General features: G+C 46.9%; 1 protein-coding gene across 7 annotated transcripts in view; it reads right to left on the bottom strand.

Annotated features, from left to right (window-relative positions):
* The window catches only part of rassf8b (Ras association domain family member 8b), a 183,090-nt gene that overhangs the window by 35,027 nt on the left and 132,875 nt on the right, over positions 1-15,188 (bottom strand). The gene's annotated exons all lie outside the window — the stretch shown is intronic.

Below are 15,188 nucleotides of genomic sequence, written 5' to 3'. Positions count from 1 at the left end.
GCTGCGCCGGCGCGAAAACCCGGAACTTGCGATCCGTCAAGTTTCTCCTCGACGGATCGTCCGCACGCGCCCCAAAAAAACACCTCGCTGGCACAGAGATACTGCCCAGCGAATGCCCACGAAACCCTAACGCCGGGTACAAGCAGGCACAGGGTCTACGTTCACCAGCGCAAGGGTTAAAATAAATGTTAAGTTAAAAAATTTTTAATGATTAAAACCATACAAAAACCATTTAAAATTAGTTCATGTAAATTTTGGGCCAGATTAAAATGTTCCTGCTATTTTTCAAAAAATTACATTTTTATTTTAAATGTTTAATCAAAGGGACTTTTAATTAATTTTGAATATGGGAATATTTATTTATTAGAATTGTTTTAATTATTTATTTATTGGGGATTCCTCATATGCCTATGGGGATTCCGTTTGCAAATGGAATCCCCTTTTCTAATTGGTTGGCCTGGCCCACGTGGCTGAACCGCCCGCGCCCCTGGGATCCATGGGCCTATACACAGGCGTACGCCTACAGGCCCAGGACCCCAAGACTCCGAAGCTCCAAACGCAAATTTCGGCCATTATAGTTTTACACACGGAGGATTGCACACATTTGACAGGGTCGCCACTTCATTTCAGTTTTGGTACTGTGTACAAGTTACATCCGGGAAGAACAGAAGACAGGTGTACAGCAAGCTGCAATGTACAGTAAACGTAACAGACTGATCTGTGGCAGAATCAACGTCAGATTCCACAGGTATGCCGACGACCCTCATCTCTCCACCACCTCTCTCGACCCCGCCACATTGTCAGACTGCTTGCTCGACATCCAGTACTGGATGAGCAGAGACTTCCTCCAACTAAATATTGGAGCGACCTAAGCCATTGTCTTTGGTCCCCACCACAAACTCTGTCCCCTAGTCACTGACTCCCTCCCTCTCCCTGGTAACTGTCGGAGGCTGAACCAGACTGTCCGTAACCCTGGTGTCGTATTTGACCCAGAGATGAACTTTCGACCACATATCCACTCCATCAGCAAAACCACCTACTTCCACCTCCATAACATCGCCCGTCTCCGCCCCTGCCTCAGCTCAACAGCTGCTGAAACCCTCATCCATGTTTTTGTTACCTCTAGACTTCACTATTCCAACACACTCCTGGCCGGCCTCCCATCTTTCACCCTCCATAAACTTGAGGTCATCCAAAACTGCTGCCCGTGTCCTAACTCGCACCAAGTCCCGTTCACCCATCACCCCTGTGCTCACTGACCTACACTGACTCCCGGTCCAGCCACATCCTAACTGTAAAATACTCATTCTTGTTTTCAAATCCCTCCATGGCCTTGTCCCTCCCCGTCTCTGTAACCTCCTCCAGCCCTACAAGCCTCCGAGATCTCTGCGCTCCTCCAATTCTGGCCTCTTGCGGATCCCCGATGTTAATCGCTCCAGTGGTGGCCGTGCCTTCAGCTGCCTGGGCCTGAAGCTCCGGAATTCCCACCCAACCCTCTCCGCCTCTCTACCTCTCTTTCCGCCTTAAAACCTACCTCTTTGACCAAGCTGTCCTAATATCGCCTTGTGGCTCAGTGTCAAATTTTGTCTGATAACGCTTCGGTGATGCGCTGTGGGACATTTCACTACGTTAAAGGTGCTGTATAAAGGCAAGTTGTTGTTGTTGCAGGATTCAAATGTTTACATAGTATGTTTATATCATTCCTTTGCATCCCTGTTTCATCACTGACTGTCTAAAATGGGAACGATCTTTTACTAATGATCTCCGATATTAATATACTGTAGAAACTGAGGATGCAGCAGTGCAAGGTCTGAATGCAAAAATTGAAAGATTGATAAAAATGGAATTTCTAATCCGTATCATCACGACCAGGGGCGAGATGTAGGAGTGTGTGTGCTCCTGTAATTACTTCAGACGAACACCCCTTTTAATTGCACTTGCCAGCTGACCGCACACTGCACTCGACTCCCCAGCACAGTGCTCCTGAGGACAAGGGAGAGGGAGGAAAAGGCTGCCAGCGTTGAAATATGAAATAGAAAACAGAAAAAGCTGGAAATATACAGGAGGCCCAAAACGTACGGACTTTCTGACTGGATGATTCTTGACTGTCCCTCAAACAGCCTTTTCCCCATCGCCAATATTTTTGTTAACGAAAATGAAAAAAAGAAGCTATTGTTATGATGACACTGTGACTTTTCTCCCTGGTTGCTTGCAGCAGGGTCCAGGAGATTAATCTTCAATTCCTGCAGACTCCAGGCCAATCCTGGAGTGTTGGCAACCCCTGGCTGCAGCGTTGGCGTGAATCGGTCTGGCTTCGTGTAGGTCCTGCCGATAGTGTGAGTGCGGCCCGACTCCACAGCCAGAGCCCGGCCTGAATCCAGAGCCAGCGCCCGGCCCGACTCCAGAGCCCAGCCTGAATCCAGAGCCAGCGCCCAACCTGAATCCAGAGTGAAACAGACCGCTTCAGAATCAGTGCCGGCCGTAACACCCGATTCACACACTGCTTTAGTGTCGGCGTGAAGCCGGACCCACTTCACACCAATGCTGGATTCCTAGTGTAAGTCACTGTCTGTGCACGAGCAGAGATCCTGAAATGTGAGCAGAGCCAAAGGAAACGAGTACAAGCTGCTTTATCAACCTCACACAGAAAAAACATTAACCAATTAAGGATTGAAACTCCAATTGCGTTGTTAAACCAAATGACCTACTTGTGGGTTTAGGGACAGATCATACAAGAAGGCGATCACAAAGCAGTTAGGGATTCGAGTGATTGAAATATTGCAAGAACAAAGCTAGCGTGGCCTACACGCTTCGTGTGCAGAGTTTAGTCAGCTGTCAAAGTGTGCTGAAGGTAGCTGAAACAAAAGAGTGATTGGCATTTAAATAGTCTGCAATGGAAATGCTCGTTTGGACTTTCATTTGGCCGACGTCAAGTTACGTCCAAGTATCCTCCCAATCTCATTAGAATACGCCCCAACTTAAAATGGACATAAATGGGCCGAAATCAGCGGATGCAGAAAAGATTTACGAGAATAATTCCAGGGACGAGGGACTTCAGTTACATGGATAGACTGGAGAAGCTGGGGTTGTTCTCTTTGGAGCAGAGAAGGTTAAGAGGAGATTTGATAGAGGTGTTCAAAATCATGAGGGGTCTGGACAGAGTAGATAGAGAGAAACTGTTCTCATTGGCGGACAGGTCGAGAACCAGAGGACACAGATTTAAGGTGATTGGCAAAAGAACCAAAGGCGACGTAAGAAAAAACTTTTTTACGCAGTGAGTGGTTAGATCTGGAATGCGCTGCCCGAGAGGGTGGTGGAGGCAGATTAAATCACGGCTTTCAAAAGGGAGTTGGATAAGTACCTGAAGGAAAGAAATGTGCAGGGCTACGGGGAAAGGTCGGTGGAGTGGGACTAGCAGAGAGCCGGCACAGGCTGGACGGGCCGAATGGCCTCCTTCTGTGCTGCAACCATTCTATGATTCTAACAACTGGGGCCCAAGGAAACTCCAAACCCAAACCAGTATGTTACTTCTTTGAGTCTTAAAATTTAAGTTTCAACTCATTCAACCACCATTCATGCCCATCAGGCACTGCATATTTCAGAACCGACAATGGGGGGGGGGGGGGGGGGGGGAGTTTTTCAATTTTTAATGTGACTGATGCCGATGCCATAAAAATGCATTCAAAGGGACAGAAAATACAGAGGTCAGGTAGGGTCATTTTTTTTTTTTTAAATAAACGCTCGCTTAAAAAGACCAGAAAAATAACTTTGTTTTCTGCTGCGCCTGAAAATCTGGTCTCGATGTTGAGAGCGCCCCTCCCACCGAACAAACAATTGGAGGGTATGAGAGGGTTGGGGGCGTGGCCAGCTTTGTGGGCGGAGATTCCTCTGGACAGAAGGTGTGATGGACGGGCGTGAAAGATTGAAGAGACTTGTGCGTACTGTAGTTACACGCGTTACTCACTCACGCCCAAAACTCCATGACCTTTTAAACCACACGAGTGGCTCGCGCCCAGGTTATAGGTGTCTCTGGGCGGAAACGCCAGGCCACGGCGTCCATTCTTGTATCTTTTGTACTGTGTTAAGAAAACTCACTGCCTGCTTCGTCGATTGACCGGGATGCAATGATGTCCCAGTATTTGCATATCTATAGTTATCGCACAATTTCAAAACTTAAGAACATAAGAACATGGGGAGCGGGCAGGAATTTGGACATGAGTCTAGGTTCGGATCGGTCATGGCCCTGTGGGGAGCGGAGCGGGCCCAGGGGCCGTGTAGCCTGATCCTGCTCCTATTTCGTGTGTCTAATTCTGTTAGATTCAGGAGATGGTTCTGTGATAGTGGCTTGGCGGTTAGGATCAGATCAGCCATGATCTTATTGAATGGCGGAGCAGGCTCGAGGGGCCGATTGGCCTACTCCTGCTCCTATTTCTTATGTTCTTATAAGCGTGCCTGGGATCACGTGGGTCGGTGCTCCAATCAACAAACAGAAGGTCTCTCATTCAGCCCCAGTCTCTCACTCACCCTAGTCTGGATTTACATTCCTAGAATTAGAGATGAATTTTGGGGAAAACTATCAATAGACCAGAAGCAATCACACTACACGGCAGGCTGTTTCCCTACTATATTCAAGCAGAGATGTACATTCGGATAATATTCAACTGAACTTGGGGGTTTGCTAATCCCTCAGGCAGGCTCAGTGTAAAGGGCAAACATATTTATAGTAATTCAAAAAAAAGCATCAGATTAACATTTTTTTATATCATGATGGGTGTCTCCTTACGCTGTGCAAACATGCTCCTGCACCCGTTTGCACCAGCTGTAAAATTTTCATGCGTAATTGCTGGGCAATTAGCAATGAGGATAATACAGTCGGAGCGGATAATGTGGCAAGTCGGAACTTGACAGATCGTAAGTTCGGGATTTAGCACATGTGGAAATCCCGAACTTGGTGTCTATTTCAAAGGCGGTATGGCGGTGTACTCGGGGTACGCCGTCACACCGAGTGCAAATTCTGCCCCAATATGTAGGGAAACACAAGAGCTAATTTGCGCAAGGCAAGGTCCCACAAACATCAAGGAGATAAATGACCATGTACAGGAAACTCTCTTTTAACCGGCACCTAAATATCCGGAAACCTCTCTTAACCGGCAAAATTCAGGAGTAGGTTCAGGTAAGTTTTACTAAATATTAGTGGCCGTGTAACCGGGATTCCTGGATCTGTGGCCGTGCAACAGGGACTCCTGGATCTATGGCCGTGTAACCGGGACTCCTGCACAAGTGCCGTGTAACCGGGGCTCCTGCACCTGTGGCCGTGTACGGGGCTCTTGTACCTTGGTAAGTATACCTCTCTGTAATCCGGACTTTTTGATAAACCGGCACCACGCCGGTCCCGTCGGTGCCAGATAAAAAAAGTTTCCTGTAATTTGCTTTGCTGGGAGGAATGTCGCCCAGAATACCAGGAGACATCCCTTGCTCTTCCTTGAAATAGTGCCATGGGATCTTGTACGTCCACCACAGGTGGGGCCTCGGTTTAACGCCCAGTGTCATCCTGGATTATGGGCTCAAATCCTGCTGTGGGTTTTTGAACCCACAACCTTCTGACTCGGAGGCAAGAGTGCTACCCACTGAGCCGAGCTGGCACCAATGCCAGCCTATAGCACAAGGAAACTACGGCCATAATTTTCCACGAACGAGGCAATGGGATTCACAGCAAAGAGATGGCGCCTTCGCTCTTCAAACTCTCAGCTGATCACCTCTTCTTACTTTAAACTGCTTCCAAGGCTGTACTGCAGGCTCCTTGAAAGGACATTTACCTACTTGTATGAAATGATCCCTCACCCATTTGCAAAGACAAAGGATTAAAGAGATTAAAAAATAAATCACTGGGGTGTAGCGCTGCCTGATCATCTCATCACCCTGAGCGAGAAATTACATGGTAGAGAGAAGCTGAAGCAAGTTCCTTCGCTCTTGTACTCTTTCATCCTTTTTTTTGAGAAAGACTCCCATTTTATATCGCGCCTTTCAGGATCTCAGGACGTCCCAAAGCGTTTCACAGTCAGCACTAGCCTAGATGATGCGGTTTTATTTTAACCAGCTTGGGGTGACATTTTCTCTTTCACCTTCCCCTCATCCTCATCCTCAATTTCACCCCTAGCTGGTCAAAAGAAAAGTCACACACCACCCTGACTTGGAAATATATCGGCCGTTCCTTCATCGTCGCTGGGTCAAAATCCTGGAACTCTCTCCCGAACAGCGCTGCAGGAGTACCTTCACCACACGGACTGCAGCGGCTCAAAGGAGAAGGCCCACCACCACATTTTCAAGGGAAACTAGGGATGGACAATAAATGCTGGCATTGCCAGCGACGCCCACATCCCGAGAATTAATTTTTTTTTAAAAATCAAGCTGGGGGTTTCTCCATAAATGGGAGCGGCCACATCAACCGCAAGACCCCTTCTGCTCCCATACCTTCCTACGATTCCAAATCAAGGTTATGAGGTAGATGTTTAAAAACACTGCAACTGCAGTTTCTCAGTGCCCAATAAAATCAAGCTACTTTAGAGCAAAAAATATCAGACAAAGAAAGTTTGCTTTGTGTAGTCCTGCCCTCCCAAGGGAGCTGTCACAGCTGTTCAGTGGCTTGTCTTTAAATAAGGAAAGATGGAAAGACACAGTTAGAGGATTCAGGTCAGAATTAACGGAAACTCCCGGTTAATCGCTACGTCAGGGATGAGGTGACGTGAGAGCAGATCCCTCGAGTAATCAAAACGCGGGGCTAACTTTTCACAGGCCAGCTCCCCATAATCCCAACCCTACATTACAGTCTGACTCATTTTATGCAGCATCGCAGTGAAGGTTGATAATGCGAGCCCTACGCCGGTACACACATTTCTATTTAAGATCATTAGCTGGACAGGCCTGCAATAGGCAGAACTGGTTAATAAGCTAATGCAGCCACACCTGCGCAATGAGATTAGCATCCATCAGAAAGCAGTGCGGTCGTGAGGAACAGTTCAGGGACAGGCTCTGCCCAGAGATGCTGGGAATTACGTAGCTCCCTGATTCACTACAAAGAGCCTAATTTTTGGACAGTTACAAGCGACTGGGCAGTATAATAGTGAAAGGTCAGGATGTTGCCGTTTCATGTCTGGAATCCGAGTTTAAGTCTAGTTCAAACTGGCGGGTCAGGAGACAGACTCTCCTTCATCTTGACGGCTGCATGGGTCCCAAATGGAAAGCTTGGACAGCGTCAATCTAATTCCCAGTGAAAGCAAGCTTGACCATAACTGAGCACCAAGTTACAGACTTACTCGGGGCGCGTTTGCACAAACAGACGTCGTGTCGGTCTGGAGCAGTTTTGAGGCGCACAAACAATGCCGTTCCAGTGTACATCTAGCCTGAATCCAGAGTCAAGGCCCAGTCTGAATCCAGAGTGAAGTGGAGCGAGACTCCCTAGAGGAGGGTGTACCTCTCTGCTTTAAGGTCAAGTCAGACCTCAACTCTACATTTACACAGCAAAGGTTCAGCCTTGGCAAGCAAAATCCCTTCAGATCGCCGCTACAATGCACCCTTGGAGAGACCACAAGGACCGGTGCGGGAAATGAAAAAAAAAGTCTCACTGTAGTACAGGAATGTTCTGAAGTTGGGGCAGTGAAGGAGTTTTAACCTCATCCCAAGTGCTCTGACTGACTTGGGGATTGCTCGATATGCACACTGGTGTTCAGAATGGAATATTGCTCCATTCTTCTCGCGGGCACCCTTTCCATTGATCAGCATAAAGTTAACCCCCCCCCCCCCCGCCGCCGCCAACACAAGAATCTTCACAAGCCACTCTGAAGTCAAAAACTGTGTGTTGGATTTCTGGAATCAGCGGAGGTTCTCAATCCACTGAGCTGCTCAAAGTCAAGAGCTTCAGATATAAAACTACATCCATTTTTACAGCACAGTAACAGGCCATTCGGCCCAACAGGTCTATGCCGGTGTTTGTCCTCCACACCCGCCACCTCCCACCCCCCCCCTTCATCAAACCAATTAACGTATCCTTCTACAATAGCAAAATACTGCGGGTGCTGGAAATCCGAAATAACATCAGAAAATGCTGGAAAAACTCAGCAGGCCAGGCAACATCCGTGGAGAGAGAAATCGAGTCAACGTTTCAGGTCGAAACTCTTTGTCAGGACATATCCTTCTATTCCTTTCTCCCTCATTCTGGTCTCCATAATAAGAAAAAGGGTACAGAGGCACTGGAGAAGATGCAAAAATGATTTACAAGGATGATACCAGAACTGAGAGGTTATACCCATCAGGAAAGACTGAACAGGCTGGGACTCTTCTCTCGAAAAGAGACGACCGAGAGGTGACTGAGGAGAGGTCTTCAAGATAATGAAAGGGTTTGATAGGGTAGACTTAGAGATGTTTCCACTTGTGGGGGAATCCAAAACCTAGGGGCCATAAATGTAAAACAATTACTAATAAATCCAATAAGGAATTCAGGAGAAACTTCTTTACCCAGAGAGTGGCACTCACTACCACAGGGAGTAGTTGAGGTGAATAGCACAGATATATTTAAGGGGAAGTTAGATAAGCACGAGGGAGAAAGGAATAGGAGGATAAGCTGATAGGGTGAGATGAAGCAGGGTGGGAGGAGGCTCGTGTGGAGCATAAACACCAGCACAGACCAGTTCGGCCGAATGGCCTGTTTCTGTGCTGTACATTCTACGTACTTATCTAGTTTCCTCTTAAATGCATCTATGATATTTGCCTCAACCACTCCCTGTGGTAGAGAGTTCCACATTCTTATTCAGCGAGGAATTCAAAAAAGGTACAACAGCACAGCTGTATCTGGATCACTAGGTCTTGGACAGAACAAAGGACAACGGATTGAGCGGATCTTAGGAAACCATTGATTTCCTATTACTGAGGAGCTTTACAATGGTTATGACTCCACACAAAAACTGGAGAACAAAATTCAAGACCAAATGGACGCCTTCCTTTCTGTTGCACAAATTTTAACCCCCTCTCCTCTCACAAAAATGTCGACTCCTTCCCACAGTATCATTCCGCTAGCGCTGGTTGTCCTCCACTAGGTTGTCCAAGCAGCCATTATTCAGGCGCACGTTTTGATGGTGAACCCTGGTAGGCTACCCAAGCTTCATAGCCAAGGCCAATCTAGTCTTACCCTAATCTGAACGAGTAGACGTGTACACACATACACTCGCACTTCCAGGAGTAGGAATCCTGGCCAATTCCAGCCCCACCCCTGTCCTAGCCCAGAGGTCCCGAGGCCAAATGTAATGCCCCTATCGTGCCCCCTTCCAATCAGTACGCACCTGGTGTCAAACCTTGATCACAGATAGTTAAAAACATGGCTATTTAAAATCCAACTGCCAAGAAGGCTGTGTGCGGGGAGGCGGGTGAGGTCAAGATATTCGGGTTTCATCTCTTAAAGGGTCAGTCATGCGCCAGATCATTCCCAGTGGCTAGTTACCCAGATTATGTAGAGCAGAAGAAGCAGGTCACAGTTGAATTTGCATGTTTTGCTCCAGACCCATTTTGTTTTAGAATTAGCAAAAGTAGAAATTGAATAAAGGTGAATTAATATATTAAAAATCCTACATTTGCACACACTTTGCCAACTTTTTATATGAATTTCGATCCATCACGTTAAGCAAAACTGCCTATGGAAACATGTCACACTGTAGTTACACCTTACCATCAGTACAGGCACTCCAGCGCCACCACAGGCGGGAGGGTGTAATTACAGCGTGACAAGTTTCCATTGGAAATGTGTAAGAAGTCACACACCAGGTTATAGTCCAACAGTTTTATTTGAAATCACAAGCTTTCGGAGCGCTGCTCCTTCATCAGGTGAAGTGGAGAGATGCATGAAGACACAGCTTATATAGTCAGAGAATAATGCCAGATGATTACAGGTAATCTTTCTAACTGCCATTTATCACACCTCGGCAGAGATATAATCACAGCGATCAAAGGTGTGAATGGTGTCCAAACAGGTTAGTCAGGAAAACATTACATCAAAGAACAACGAGGTGGGGTCACAAGGGGTCAAATGTTGCAGATGCTGGGGTCTGTATGAAAAACAAAAAAACATTTTTTTTTGCTGGAAATCACAGCAGGTCCGGCCGCATCTGTGTAGAGAGAACAAGCCAACGACGACTCGAGTCTGGGTGACCCTACGTCAGGTGGGGTTACATGTAGCGTGACATGAACCCAAGATCGCGGTTAAGGCCGTCCTCATGGGTGCGGAACTTGGCTATCAGTTTCTGCTCGACGATTTTGCGTTGTCGTGTGTCTCAAAGGCCGCCTTGGAGAATGCTTACCCGAAGATCGGAGGCTGAATGTCCTTGACTGCTGAAGTGTTCCCCGACTGGCGATTGTTGCGCGGTGTCCGTTCATCCGTTGTCGCAGTGTCTGCATGGTCTCGCCGATGTACCATGCTCCGGGGCATCCTTTCCTGCAACATATGAGGTAGACAACGTTGGCCAAGTCACATGAGTATGTACCATGTACCTGGTGGGTGGTGTCCTCACGTGTGATGATGGTATCTGTGTTGATGATCTGGCATGTCTTGCAGAGGTTGCCGTGGCAGGGTTGTGTGGTGTCATGGTCGCTGTTCTCCTGAATGCTGGGTAATTTGCTGCGAACGATGGTCTGTTTGAGGTTAGGCGGCTGTTTGAAGGCGAGTAGTGGAGGCGTGGGGATGGCCTTAGCGAGGTGTTCGTTGTCATCGATGACATGTTGAAGGCTGCGAAGAACATGGCGTAGTTTCTCCGCTCCGGGGAAGTACTGGACGACGAAGGGTACGCCATGTTCTTCGCAGCCTTCAACATGTCATCGATGACGACGAACATCTTGCTAAGGCCATCCCCACGCCTCCACTACTCGCCTTCAAACAGCCGCCTAACCTCAAACAGACCATCGTTCGCAGCAAATTACCCAGCTTTCAGGAGAACAGCGACCACGACACCACACAACCCTGCCACGGCAACCTCTGCAAGACATGCCAGATCATCAACACAGATACCATCATCACACGTGAGGACACCACCCACCAGGTACATGGTACATACTCATGTGACTCGGCCAACGTTGTCTACCTCATACGTTGCAGGAAAGGATGCCCCGAAGCATGGTACATCGGCGAGACCATGCAGACACTGCGACAACGGATGAACGGACACCGTGCAACAATCGCCAGGCAGGAGTGTTCCCTCCCAGTCGGGGAACACTTCAGCAGTCAAGGACATTCAGCCTCCGATCTTCGGGTAAGCATTCTCCAAGGCGGCCTTCGAGACACACGACAACGCAAAATCGTCGAGCAGAAACTGATAACCAAGTTCCGCACTCATGAGGACGGCCTCAACCGCGATCTTGGGTTCACGTCACGCTACATGTAACCCCACCTGACGTAGGGTCACCCAGACTCGAGTCGTCGTTGGCTTGTTCTCTCTACACAGATGCGGCCGGACCTGCTGTGATTTCCAGCAAAAAATTAATGTTTTTTTTGTCTGTTTTTTGTTTTTCATACAGACCCCAGCATCTGCAACATTTGACCCCTTGTGACCCCACCTCATTGTTCTTTGATGTAATGTTTTCCTGACTAACCTGTTTGGACACCATTCACACCTTTGATCGCTGTGATTGTATCTCTGCCGAGGTGTGATAAATGGCAGTTAGAAAGATTACCTGTAATCATCTGGCATTATTCTCTGACTATATAAGCTGTATCTTCATGCATCTCTCCACTTCACCTGATGAAGGAGCAGCGCTCCGAAAGCTTGTGATTTCAAATAAAACTGTTGGAGTATAACCTGGTGTTGTGTGACTTCTTACATTTGTCCACCCCAGTCCAACTCCGGCATCTCCACACCATTGGAAATGTGAACAGAGGAATTTTTGATGGAAATATAAAAACAGCGACAGAATGTTTTACTTTAAAATGGGGTCTGAATTCCATCGGCGTGCCCTGGCCCAATTATCCCCCCGCCCCCTCACCAGAAGACAACACTTGATCTTGATTCCTCGCAAGCAATGCCACAGGAGATCGACTAGTGCTTTGTTAAATCAGTTTCATTTTTAAACAGTGAAGCTTAAATATATAGGAAGCACTGTTTGTGTGGTTTTCCTAATATTTATTGCTGGTACTACATCGAACAAATAGAAAGAAAGAACTTGAATTTCTACAGCTCCTTTCACAACCTTAGGACGTCCCAAAGCGCTTTACAGTCAATGAAGTACTTTTGAAGTGCAGTCACTGTTGTAATGTAGGAAACGCGACAGCCAATTTGCGCAGAGCAAGCTCCCACAAACAACAATGTGATAATGACCAGATAATCTGTTTTGTTATGTTGGTTGAAGGATAAATATTGGCCAGGACACTGGGGATAATTCCCCAGCTCTTCAAAATAGCGCCACGGGATCTTTTACATCCACCTGAGCGCGCAGACGGGGCCTCGGTTTAATGTCTCATCCGAAAGACGGCACCTCTGACAGTGCAGCACTCCCTCAGCACTGCACTGGAGCGTCAGCCTAGATTATGTGCGCAAGTACAAAGTTCAAGATCTCATACAACTAAATACAGAGGGTGGCTCTGGAATGTTATCTTAAACAAGATTGGTTGTGAAAAATCATCCTTAGAAGTGGGATAAAGATATAGTGGTTTATAATCAGCCCATATTATGATTTTAACACATGGCACAATTTCTTGATATTTCATAACATAAAAGTATTCAAAGAACCGTCGGGGCAGCAGATACTTCAATGCTACTTATCTGTTCACACAAGGCTGCATCCCCCCTCGATCGTTATCTACGCAGCTCGAGACTTGCACAAGAACCACAGGGGCTGACTTGCCTGATTTCTTAAATCTGCTGTGGGAGAAATTCTTCGCCTTTGCAATCCTCCTTCCCTGACCAATACCACTGGTTAACTCACCATTCATCTCGCTGTTGTTTGCGGGATCTTGCTGTGCACACGCTGGCTGTTACATTACCCTGTACAACAGTCAGTGCACATTTAAATAAGTCCACGTACGTGAGGCCTTTAGGGATATTTTGGAGATGAGCAATAAGGCCCTGGTGTCAATATAATTCTCCTTTGAAATCCAGCCCTCAACAGCTTATTTTTGATCAAACTTGATTTGATGAATTATGGATGCAAACCATCCCAAGTTAATGAAAAAATATGCACCTAGTTACAGAGCTGACAGATTTAATTAGCGCTACGATCAATATAAATCTGGTACATTTAGAGGTTTAGGTGAAAGGTGAGCAGTTACAGCCCCAACGGTCAACATGGCAAGCAGAAAGTTCCAAACCCATCTGTGGCTCAATGGTACCACTCTCTTGCCTCGGAGTCAGAAGGTCGTGGGTTCAAGTCCCACTCCTAGGGCTGAGGGAGTGCTGCACTGTCGGAGGTGCCTTCTTTCGGATGAGATGTTAAACCGGTGCCCCGTCCGTCCTCTCAAGTGGGCGAAAAAGAATCCACGGCACTGTTTGACAAAGAGCAGGGGAGTTCTCCCAGTATCCTGGCCAGCATCTATCCCTGAACCAACACCCAAGATTATCTGGTCATTTAATTCATCGCTGTTTGTGGGACCTTGCTGTGTGCAATTTGGCTGCCGCGTTTCCTACATTACAGTGACTACACTTCAAAAAGTACTTCATTGGCTGTAAGGCACTTTGGGACGTCCTGAGGTTGTGAAAGACGCTATAGAAATGGAAGTCCTTTCTTTCTTTACCTCTTTTTCCTCCAACAATACCAACGGATTACATACAGCAAGAGTCATACATCCTTGTAGGAATTAGTGTCTCACTACAGTGCCAGCACTAGCACAGAACACAGAACCAGCAATGACATTATCCCCTCATTTCCAGCCCAGTACTAAAAAAAAAGTTTTAGATTTGACCAGCGCTGCGCAATCAATCTAACACTCGACAAGTACTGAGAGTAACCTCCGCACTATGTTCCTCGGTTTCTCTCCCCTTCTCATTTCCCCCAGTTGAGCGACACAGGCTGAGATCTAGAGCTACTCTTTTCAACCTTCCAACATCCAAGACAAAATAGCAGTAAGCTATAACTGGGCAGCAAAATCAGTCTGGAAATAATCAGCAAAGTTTGGCACAAGCAAACCAAACTGAAACACTCGCATGAAAATCAAGGGCTGTAGATTGGAGTCGTTTTCTGTATTGGAAAGCCAACTAAATCTCCGAACAGGCTCTATGTGTGCGAGGCTCAGCCCACACTTGTAGACAAGACTGCGTTCTGTGATTGATACTATCTGCTAAGTAAAACAGATTCCAGTCCCTTCGCACAGTCTTGTATTCAGGACATTTTAGTGCGCTGCGCAAAAAAGAATAAAATGTTAGGCAATGTAACGCAAATTCCGCAAACCGCCATGGAGAGCACATGGGGGCTAACAACTCTACACAGCGATAGCAACCGGCGGTAGCATCGCAACATTCATTGATTTCGATGGATTCAGCATAGAACGCTACTCAGGCACTTACCCGAGTTATGTAAGGACCCTCTTTAGACTCACTCGTGTGCAGTAGGCAGCAAGACACCCGTTAAGATGTCCAGCAGTGAGGGAGATTGACGTAATAAAACTCACTACGCACTTGGTTTGAGTATAAAGCAAGGCTTTAATCAACTTGTTTCAGAACATGGAGGTCTAGTTGTACTTCACTAGTTCCTGTCTTACAAAATGTCCCATGGCAAGCTGGGCCCACGCCCGAGTATTTATACTCCTTGGACAGCGCCACCAGTGGCCGTCCAGCGTTATTTCATGAGTAGTTTCTTAATGATGATGAGATTTATAACAGAGATTTTGGCCAAACACTTTCAAATGAGATGGTGTTCGCCTTGGCACTGTTCTGCATTTTTAAAATTGCATGACTTTTTTTTAATCAAAGAACATTCATTTCACTATCAGCAGGAATGAAGACATGCCGTGCATTTAGTGTTAAAAGGCCAAGACGCTGAAGGACAAGATACCTCTGGCACTTCAAGGCTATTTCAAGGCTCAGCAAGCTCGCTTGGATTCTACCACATGTAACTGAAGCTGTAGGGGCGTCTTACAACTGATGAATTAGTCATTGATTTGGAGCCAGAGGATTTTAATTAAAAAGTTCACCCCCCCCCCGATTCACTAGTGAGACAGTAGA

Source organism: Somniosus microcephalus, chromosome 17, assembly GCF_052327205.1.
Source record: "Somniosus microcephalus isolate GS21.2 chromosome 17, FLI_Smic_1.0, whole genome shotgun sequence".
Classification (NCBI taxonomy): Eukaryota; Metazoa; Chordata; class Chondrichthyes; order Squaliformes; family Somniosidae; genus Somniosus; species Somniosus microcephalus.
This window is presented reverse-complemented; position numbering and strand designations above follow the sequence as displayed.